General features: G+C 44.5%; 1 protein-coding gene across 3 annotated transcripts in view; it reads left to right on the top strand.

The window, feature by feature from the left end:
* Positions 1-4219: 4219 nt before the first annotated feature.
* OSMR (oncostatin M receptor) overlaps positions 4220-9965 on the top strand; it is a 56298-nt gene continuing 50552 nt past the window's right edge. For 2 of the 3 annotated variants that reach the window (XM_082623534.1, XM_082623536.1), the window contains exon 1: positions 4220-4330. The gene's annotated coding sequence lies outside the window, so the exon portion shown is untranslated. Of the gene's footprint in view, positions 4331-4359; positions 4697-9965 lie in introns of those variants that run through there. The other variant, XM_082623535.1, reaches the window with a different exon arrangement.

Below are 9965 nucleotides of genomic sequence, written 5' to 3'. Positions count from 1 at the left end.
AGGGAGGATCACTCCCAAACTCATTCTACGAGGCCACCGTCACCTTGATACCAAAACCAGACAAGAATGTCACAAAGAAAGAAAACTACAGGCCAATATCACTGATGAATGTAGATGCAAAAATCCTCAACAAAATACTAGCAAACAGAATCCAACAGCACATTAAAAGGATCATACTCCATGGTCAAGTGGGGTTTATTCCAGGAATGCAAGGATTCTTCCATATACGCAAATCAATCAATGTGATGCACCATATTAACAAATTGAAGGAGAAAAACCATATGATCATCTCAATAGATGCAGAGAAAGCTTTCGACAAAATTCAACACCCATTTATGATAAAAACCCTGCAGAAAGTAGGCATAGAGGGAACTTTCCTCAACATAATAAAGGCCATATATGACAAACCCACAGCCAACATCGTCCTCAATGGTGAAAAACTGAAACCATTCCCACTAAGATCAGGAACAAGACAAGGTTGCCCACTCTCACCACTGTTATTCAACATAGTTTTGGAAGTTTTAGCCACAGCAATCAGAGAAGAAAAGGAAATAAAAGGAATCCAAATTGGAAAAGAAGTAAAGCTGTCACTGTTTGCAGATGACATGATACTATCCATAGAGAATCCTAAAGATGCTACCAGAAAACTACTAGAGCTAATCAATGAATTTGGTAAAGTTGCAGGATACAAAATTAATGTACAGAAATCTCTGGCATTCCTATATACTAATGATGAAAAATCTGAAAGTGAAATCAAGAAAACACTCCCATTTACCATTGCAACAAAAAGAATAAAATATCTAGGAATAAACCTACCCAGGGAGACAAAAGACCTGTATGCAGAAAATTTTAATACACTGATGAAAGAAAGTAAAGATGATACAAATAGATGGAGAGATATACCATGTTCTTGGATTAGAAGACTCAACATTGTGAAAATGACTCTACGACCCAAAGCAATCTACAGATTCAATGCAATCCCTATCAAACTACCACTGGCATTTTTCACAGAACTAGAACAAAAAATTTCACAATTTGTATGGAAACACAAAAGACCCCGAATAGCCAAAGCAATCTTGAGAATGAAAAATGGAGCTGGAGGAATCAGGCTCCCTGACTTCAGACTATATTACAAAGCTACAGTAATCAAGACAATATGGTACTGGCACAAAAACAGAAAGATCAATGGAACAGGATAGAAAGCCCAGAGATAAACCCACGCACATATGGTCACCTTATCTTTGATAAAGGAGGCAGGAATGTACAGTGGAGAAAGGACAGCCTCTTCAATAAGTGGTGCTGGGAAAACTGGAGAGGGACATATAAAAGTATGACACCATACACAAAAATAAGCTCAAAATGGATTAAAGACCTAAATGTAAGGCCAGAAACTATCAAACTCTTGGAGGAAAACATGGGCAGTATACTCTATGACATAAATCACAGCAAGATCCTTTTGGACCCACCTCCTAGAGAAATGGAAATAAAGACAAAAATAAACACATGGGACCTAATGAAAGTTGAAAGCTTTTGCACAGCAAAGGAAACCATAAACAAGACCAAAAGACAACCCTCAGAATGGGAGAAAATATTTGCAAATGAAGCAACTGACAAAGGATTAATCTCCAAAATTTACAAGCAGCTCATGCAGCTCAATAACAAAAAACAAACAACCCAATCCAAAAATGGGTAGGAGACCTAAATAGACATTTCTCCACAGAAGATATACAGACTGCCAACAAACACATGAAAGAATGCTCAACATCTTTAATCATTAGAGAAATGCAAATCAAAACTACAATGAGATATCATCTCATACCAGTCAGATGGCCATCATCAAAAAATCTAGAAACAATAAATGCTGGAGAGGGTGTCGAGAAAAGGGAACACTCTTGCACTGCTGGTGGGAATGTGAATTGGTACAGCCACTATGGAGAACAGTACGGAGGTTCCTCAAAAAACTACAAATAGAACTACCATATGACTCAGCAATCCCACTCCTGGGCATATACCCTGAGAAAACCATAATCCAAAGAGTCATGTACCAAAATGTTCATTGCAGCCCTATTTACAATAGCCCAGAGATGGAAACAACCTAAGTGTCCATCAACAGATGAATGGATAAAGAAGATGTGGCACATATATACAATGGAATATTACTCAGTCATAAAAAGAAACGAAATTGAGCTATTTATAATGAGGTGGATAGACCTAGAGTCTGTCATACAGAGTGAAGTAAGTCAGAAAGAGAAAGAGAAATACCGTATGCTACCACATATATATGTAATTTAAGAAGAAAAAAATGTCATGAAGAACCTAGGTGTAAGACAGGAATAAAGACACAGACCTACCAGAGAATGGACTTGAGGGTATGGGGAGGAGGAAGGGTAAGCTGTGACAAAGCGAAAGAGAGGCATGGACATATATACACTACCAAACGTAAGGTAGATAACTAGTGGGAAGCAGCCACATAGCACAGGGAGATCAGCTCGGTGCTTTGTGACTGCCTGCAGGCGTGGGATAGGGAGGGTGGGAGGGAGACGCAAGAGGCAGGGGATATGGGAACATATGCATAACTGATTCATTTTGTTATAAAGCAGAAACTAACACATCATTGTTAAGCAATTATACTCCAATAAAGATGTAAAAAAAAACCCAAAAAACTCTTGGACTCCATTAGTTTAGCCATCTGTGTGGCTACAGAACCTCTGTCAGACCAGGTCCCCAAAAGTAAAATAGCTAGTGGGAAGCAGCCACATAGCAGAGGGGGATCAGCTCCCTGCTTTGTGACCACCTAGAGGGGTGGGATAGGGAGGGTGGGAGGGAGGGAGACGCAAGAGGGAAGAGATATGGGGATATATGTATACGTATAGCTGATTCACTTTGTTATAAAGCAGAAACTAACACACCACTGTAAAGCAATTATACTCCAATAAAGATGTTAAAAAAAATAAACTCTTGGAGTAATGAGAGGTGTGGCAAAGGACCATTCATTTATTTAGACAAAAGTACCTTTAACTTCATTATCATCAAACATTTACTTTATGGAGCATAGTAATGCTGTCTTCGTGGCACCATTAGATATTATGTGTATTTAGGCCTAAAAAGAATTCTTTCCCTGGGATGGCATTGGGAGAGCAAAAAATGACATAAAGGAGCAAAAAGGAGAAACATAAAAGTAACATTTGGGCTGATTCTGGCATTATTTTGAGCCATCCAGTCAATTCCATAAGTGATTCTAAGATATGATTCATGGGCGACCCTTCTTGATTACTCTTGGCTCCCCCAGTCCCTGCCATCTGTGGTACTTTGCAGCACCTGAATCCCACCAGGCTTAGCTGACCGGAACTAGGCCCCATGGACAAGCCTCCGGAGCTGCGGGGCATCCCTGCCCGACAACTGAGCCCCTCACTCTCCTCTCTGGGTTCAAGTCTACCACCATAGCAACCGTATTCAGTTGGTTTCCATACCAGCTCCAAAGTCGATAAGCCTTTACAGAGTCCATCATATAACTACGAGGAGAGGGCAAATATGCATGTCAAAGGCCCTGTATTTGAAATACGTATTTCAAAGTCTGGATGGCGTTATTAAGAGGAAATGTAAGCCATGCTGCAGCACACACAGCTCTTTGTGAAACTAAGGTTTCAGGACAGTTGCTGCAGGCGAGACTGTGACAGGGCGTTTCTAGAGAGGAACGCGAAGCAGGATCCTAGAACTCTACTTTTAATTTGTATTGCTCTGAACGCTAAACGGAAACACAGTAAGAAGTTTGCCTGGGGCGCTTGTCTTTCACCCAAAGACTTTCTGCCCCGGAGCCCATGGGTTCTAACTCTAGGTTGGGATAACAAGTGGCCCCGCGGGAACCCACCGGCTTCGCTCTGAGCCCGCGGGGTGGACGGCCGGCGGGGCCCGCAGCGCGGCACGGGGGCGCGATGCCCGGCCTTCCGAGTTTTCGGTTTCCACTTTTCCTTTGCAGGCCTCTCCCACTTCCTTTCCCCCCGGTCCCCACCCGGCCGCCGCGTCCGGGGGCCCGCACCTCTGCAGGCTCCCGTCCGCTCCCCCCGGGGACCCAAAGGAGGCGAATTCCTGTGGGTCCCAGGAGTGCCAAGAGTGCGCAGCGAGACGGGAAATTGCAAAAGTCCTCGGCCCTCTGCCCTCCCCCGCGGCTTTCCCGTAACTCCCGCCCCTGGGCGCGCGCCCCGCAGCTGATTCATAGCCAGGGCGCGGGGCCGGCCCTGCACGTCCACACCCGCGCTCGCCCCCGCCTCGCACCCCGGCGGCAGCCAAGCCGACGACTCAGCCCGGCTCGCGGAGCCTTACCGCCCGCGGGGTGAGTACCCACCCGACCGCCCGTCCCGCTCCCCTCCGCGCGCCCCGCCTCCCTCCGTGGCTCTTCCGACGGACGGACCCGGGTGGCGTCGGGAAGAGTCCGACCCCTCTGCTGCCCCTTCCCGGGTGGACGCGGCCCGGAGCTCAGCCGTCTTCTCCCCTGCTTGGCGCCGCCGAGGCCCCGCGTTTGCTTTGGTTCGGGGTTCGCTCTGCTCCGAGACGGTGCTTTGAGGGGCCCTCACCTGTGGCGCGCCGGCCTGGTGCGTAACACTGGAATACTAATTCTTCCCAGAGCGCACGCTGCTGGGGACACCACGACGGCTCCTACCCTGCTTTTACGTTCGCCATTCCACCGCCTCTTTCGCAGGTAGTTGGGAGTTAAAATTCCCATTTGACCCACTTTTGCCTCTCTCCCAGCACTCCAGAGCGAACTGCTGTCTCCAGCCTCCCCTCACGCTCCCTTAACTCCCACCTGACAGTCATTTCTCTCGCAGTCCGCGATCTCCCTCCTCCCGGTCTCTGTTTACACCTGGAAGCGGGAGGCGCTCACGCGCAGGTGGAGCGGGAAATCCCGGGGAAGTGTCTGGGGTAGACGCCAAGCGAATGCAAGGAGCGCCGAGGTGTCTGGCTGGGCGGTGGGGGCCGTGCATTTGTAACTAACCCACCCCTCATCCTTTTATAGACAAACCTTTCCTAGGCAAAAAGCACGGAGGGGTTCAATAACTTGTCCAAGACCGTAGAGCTGGCCGCGGTGGCACTGACGTCGCGAAGCGCGGGGCTTCGCCCCTGACACCGAGAGCCCTTTCTTGACAGTCCTTGGCCCTCTCACGCATCCATCCGTCCTGCCTGCCTGTCCTATGGTGGGAAGGACAGTGGGCCGTGCCACTGAGCAGGGATGCCTGGTAACTGACAAGCCTGAAGACTGAACAAGCTTATTCTCCAACTCAAGAGGGGTCGATATAAGCAGAGAATATGATAGAACTGAATGTAGTGTATTTCATTTGAGCTAGAAGGAAGGAAGCTCTGGGTCCTATTCTCAAGTCTAAACTGACTTTGGGACTTGGGTCAGGTTAACTTTATGGCCTCAGCCTCTGTCTCCTCGTCTGCGAAATAATACTGGTTCACACTTACTATGGGACCAGGCACTGTTCTAAGTACTGTACATATGCTAGACGATTTAAGCTTCGCAGTGAGGTAGGTAGCAGTTTTCTCATTCTGATTTTATCAGTGAGAAAACTGAGACCCAGAGAAGTTAAGTAACTTGTCTGTGGTCACACAGCTAGTGGGTGACAGTCAGGATTGGCTTTGGAATCTGCTTATAACCACTGTGTTGTGCCTCAAACTCTAGGACCCTTTTTGGAGTGTTTCCCACCCCATCCCACTCGTGGTGCTTCATTATTGTCCTGCTTTGTCTCTCTCCTGGGCTGCTTTAAAATGCACTCAGAGAACCTTGAAGCTGAAGGGCCCCAAAGGGTCATAGTGGCCAGGGTTTCCCAAACTTAGCTGTGTCTTAGAATCATTCTTGAAGCTTTTCAAAGCGCTGGACTCCAGCTTCACCTGCCTACTCAGAATCTTCAGGGCATGCTAAGTTTGGCATCCCCCAGATAGCGTTCAGTATTGTTAGAATGCCTCCAGTGTCAGGGAGCTCTCCAGCTAACGTGATTGTTGGACAGAGCTAATTCTCAGCTGTAACTTGCCTCCTTGTGGTACCTGTTCTGTCTCCTGTTGTCTCAGCAAATGTGTCTAAACCTTCTGTATCAAAGGCCGCCTTGAGAGGAAAGGGCTGGTCTTAGGTGTCCAACGGGGACTGGAGCCACTCTGGGGAGAACACTTACACACTGGGTCTTTTCCTTCTACCCTGTTCTTTAACCTGAAAGAGCAGGAACATCTACAGGGGTGCAGAGAGGTGTTCCAGAGTCTCTGTTGTTTCTTGTAACCCTTTGTCCTGGAAAAGGAACCAAATCAGGAAAACTATCAGGGTGTTGAAAGAGGAATCAGTGGTGCTGTGATTTGACAAGAGGAAGGTGTGTGTTTTCCTTGTGGGAGGATTTTTGGCTTGGGTGGAAGGAAAACTGAGTGTCATCTTGCTCATTTACAGGAACAGTGAGCCCTGGCTCTCTTTTCCCTGGGGGAGGAAGTCCTCCTTGATTGAAAAAAATATATGAAAGGGGGAAATATAAGACAAATAAGATTTTGTGAGAAATACCTCTCCCTCCAAGCAGGCTTCCTTGCTCTGTAAAGCACAAGTTTCTTCTCCAGCGGCTGTGTCCTTGCTTTTACAAGGACATTTTATGTCTATTTTATTTTTGTGTTTTAAAAATAATGCAAATAATAAGTGAATATATATACGAACTATATGAAATGAAATGCAGAACCTTGGTCATTCCTACTCCCACTCAGAAGAGGGTAAGTTCAGGTTGGTACCTACTATTCCAAGATTTCTTCTTTTCTATACAATTGCATAATATGTATATATACACTATGTTTTTTTAAAGATATTTTTTCTTTTTTAAATTGTACAGTTATCTTTTTATTTATTTATTTTATTTTACTTTATTTTTGGCTTTGTTGGGTCTTCGTTTCTGCACACGGGCTTTCTCTAGTTGTGGCGAGCAGGGGCTACTCTTTGTTGTGGTGCACGGGCTTCTCATTGCGGTGGCTTCTCTTGTTGCAGAGCATGGGCTCTAGGCGCGCGGGCTTCAGTAGTTCTGGTGGGCGGGCTCAGTAGTTGTGGCTCCCGGGCTCTAGAGCTCAGGCTCAGTAGTTGTGGTGCACAGGCTTAGCTAGTCCGTGCCATGTGGGATCTTCCTGGACCAGGGCTCGAACCCGTGTCCCCTGCATTGGCATTTTTTTATTATGGTAAAATACATAATATAAAATTTACCGTTTTAATCATTTTAAGTATACAGGTCTGTGTCATTAAGTACATTCATATTGTTGTGCAACCATCCCCACCGTCCATCTCCAGAACTCTTCATCTTGCAAAACTGAAACTGTACCCATTAGACAATAATTCCCCATTCCCCCTCTCCCCAGCCCCTGACAGCCATCATTATACTTTCTGTCCCTATGCATTCAAATACTCCAGGTACCTCATATAAATGGGGGAATCATATCATCTTTGCCTTTTTGTAACTGGCTTATTTCACTTAGCAAAATGTCCTCAAGGCTCATCCATGCTGTAGCATGTATCACAATTTCCTTCCTTTTTAAGACTGAATAATATTCCATTGTTTATGTATACCACATTCTGCTTATCCATTCATAATGCTTTTATTTATTTATTTTTTAATAAATTTATTTTTTATTTGTGGCTGCATTGGGTCTTCGTTGCAGTGTGCGGGCTTCTCACTGCAGTGGCTTCTCTTGTTGCGGAGCATGGGCTCTAGGCATGCAGGCTTCAGTAGTTGTGGTGCACGGGCTCAGTAGTTGTGGCACACAGGCTTAGTTGCTCTGCAGCATGTGGGATCCTCCCAGACCAGTGATCGAACCCATGTCCCCTGCATTGGCAGGTGGATTCTCAACCACTGTGCCACCAGGGAAGCCCAATGCTTTTATTTTTAACTGTCTTTTGCTGCACAGATGTTTTAAATGTTTGTGTAATCAACTCTACAATCTCATGCTTTCTGTGCTTTGTCTAGCTTAGAAAGGTCTTTTTCACCTAAGAATTATTTTAAAGTTTTTTTTTCTAATACTTTTATTATTTTGTTTTTACATTTAGCTCTGCAAAATTTCAGATTTTTGTATAAGGTGAAAGGTAAAATGTAACTTAACTTTTTTCTTAAGTTTTAAGCAGTTGATCCAATACTGTTTATATAATCATACAGCTTTTTTCTAACTCATTTGAAATTCTATTTTTACAGTAAAATAAATTCCTATTTATATAAGGCCCTGTTTCAGGATTCTACCCTATTTCACTGATCTATTTTTGTCTCTTCTTCTGCCAGTATCACCTGTGTTAAATGCTACAGCTTGATGGTATACTTTTTTTTTTTTTTGAGGTACGCGGTCCTCTCCCGTTGCGGAGCACAGGCTCCGGACGCGCAGGCTCAGCGGCCATGGCTCACGGGCCTAGCCGCTCCGCGGCATGTGAGATCTTCCCGGACCGGGGCACGAACCCGTGTCCCCTCCATCGGCAGGCGGACTCTCAACCACTGTGCCACCAGGGAAGCCCTTGATGTTATATTTTTATATCTAGGAGTATATATTTGTGGTTTTTTCCCTCAGAACGTTTTTTGAAAGTGATTCTCATACATTTTCATTTTGTATAAACTTTACAAATAACTTGTCAAGTTTAATAAAATCCTATTGGAATTTTTCTTAAGATTTTCTTGGCTTTCTAATTATCAGTAATATTTTTATGCCTTAATGTCAATTGTCGTATGCCCTTCACACATGCAGGAAGCCGTGTGATGTGACTGGCGGGTGACTCACATGGCTCAAGCTCTGAATTGACTGTGTCAACCTGGACAAGTTACTTTTAGCCTTTCTTAGCCTTAATTTCCCTATCTTTGTATGGGGATAATAATTGAACCTCCTTTCAGGGGGCTGTTATAAGGATTCTATTAATGAATGCATGTAAATCACTTAGCAAAGCACCTAGCAGAGGGTTAGCACCCAGTGTGTGCTAGCTGGGATCATTTTCACATTTCCCTTCCTATCCTGCTGTGGGCACTGCAGTGTGCCTTGTCAAAGCTAGAATTGGTAAATCTTCTACTTCATATATCCATAGTGTCCTAGGAGACAAAAATATGTAGTAAATATTGAATATAGTAGTGCTTCTCAAACTTCAGTGTGTATCTGCATCACCTGGGGATCTTGTTTAAATGCAGATTTTTATCCCACACTTTGCATATGTAGTCTCTCACTGATATTTAAAATTAAGCTGCTAGTGACAGTATGTCCTTTGGGGATAAATGTGATTGACATGACTTGTAAGTTGCTTTCTTTTAACATTATATGCTAAAGAACTAAATTATATTTAGGTTGTTTCCTTTCTTCCTTCCTCCCTTCCTTCCTCTCTTCTTTTTCTTTCTTTTTCCTTATGAAAAGAGAGTTAGTGAAAGTGCTAAATATAACAACAAATTCTATTCTTAGATCTGAAATCACTGAGACAATTAACTATGTGGATTATTTAAAACTGTTGATTTATGATGAAGACAGCCTCATAAAGTATATCCAGTCTGGGGCTTCCCTGGTGGCGCAGTGGTTGAGAGTCCGCCTGCAGATGTAGGGGACACGGGTTTGTGCCCCGGTCCAGAAAGATCCCACATGCCGCAGAGCGGCTGGGCCCATGAGCCATGGCCGCTGAGCCTGCGCGTCCGGAGACTGTGCTCCTCAACGGGAGAGGCCACAACAGTGAGAGACCTGCGTACCGGAAAAAAAAAAAAAAAATATATATATATATATATATATATATATATATATATCTCCAGTCTGAGTATGAAATGTAAGTCAGCTGATAGGAAAGCCAGAATTACAAGTGTCTTAGCAAAGAGAAAAACATAAGACATAAGGAACACTTGGAAAAACATAAGATTAAATGTAAGATTAAAAAGAACTCTTGGAAAGCATGGACTGAGGTTCTGCTGTGTGAGAACAGTGTGTGATAGATCTTGAGAAGAGGTAAATCAACA

This window comes from Mesoplodon mirus (assembly GCF_964341445.2).
Source record: "Mesoplodon mirus genome assembly, chromosome: 5".
NCBI classification, from domain to species: Eukaryota; Metazoa; Chordata; class Mammalia; order Artiodactyla; family Ziphiidae; genus Mesoplodon; species Mesoplodon mirus.
Note: the sequence above shows the minus strand (reverse complement) of the source record. Positions and strands in the feature narration are given on the sequence as shown.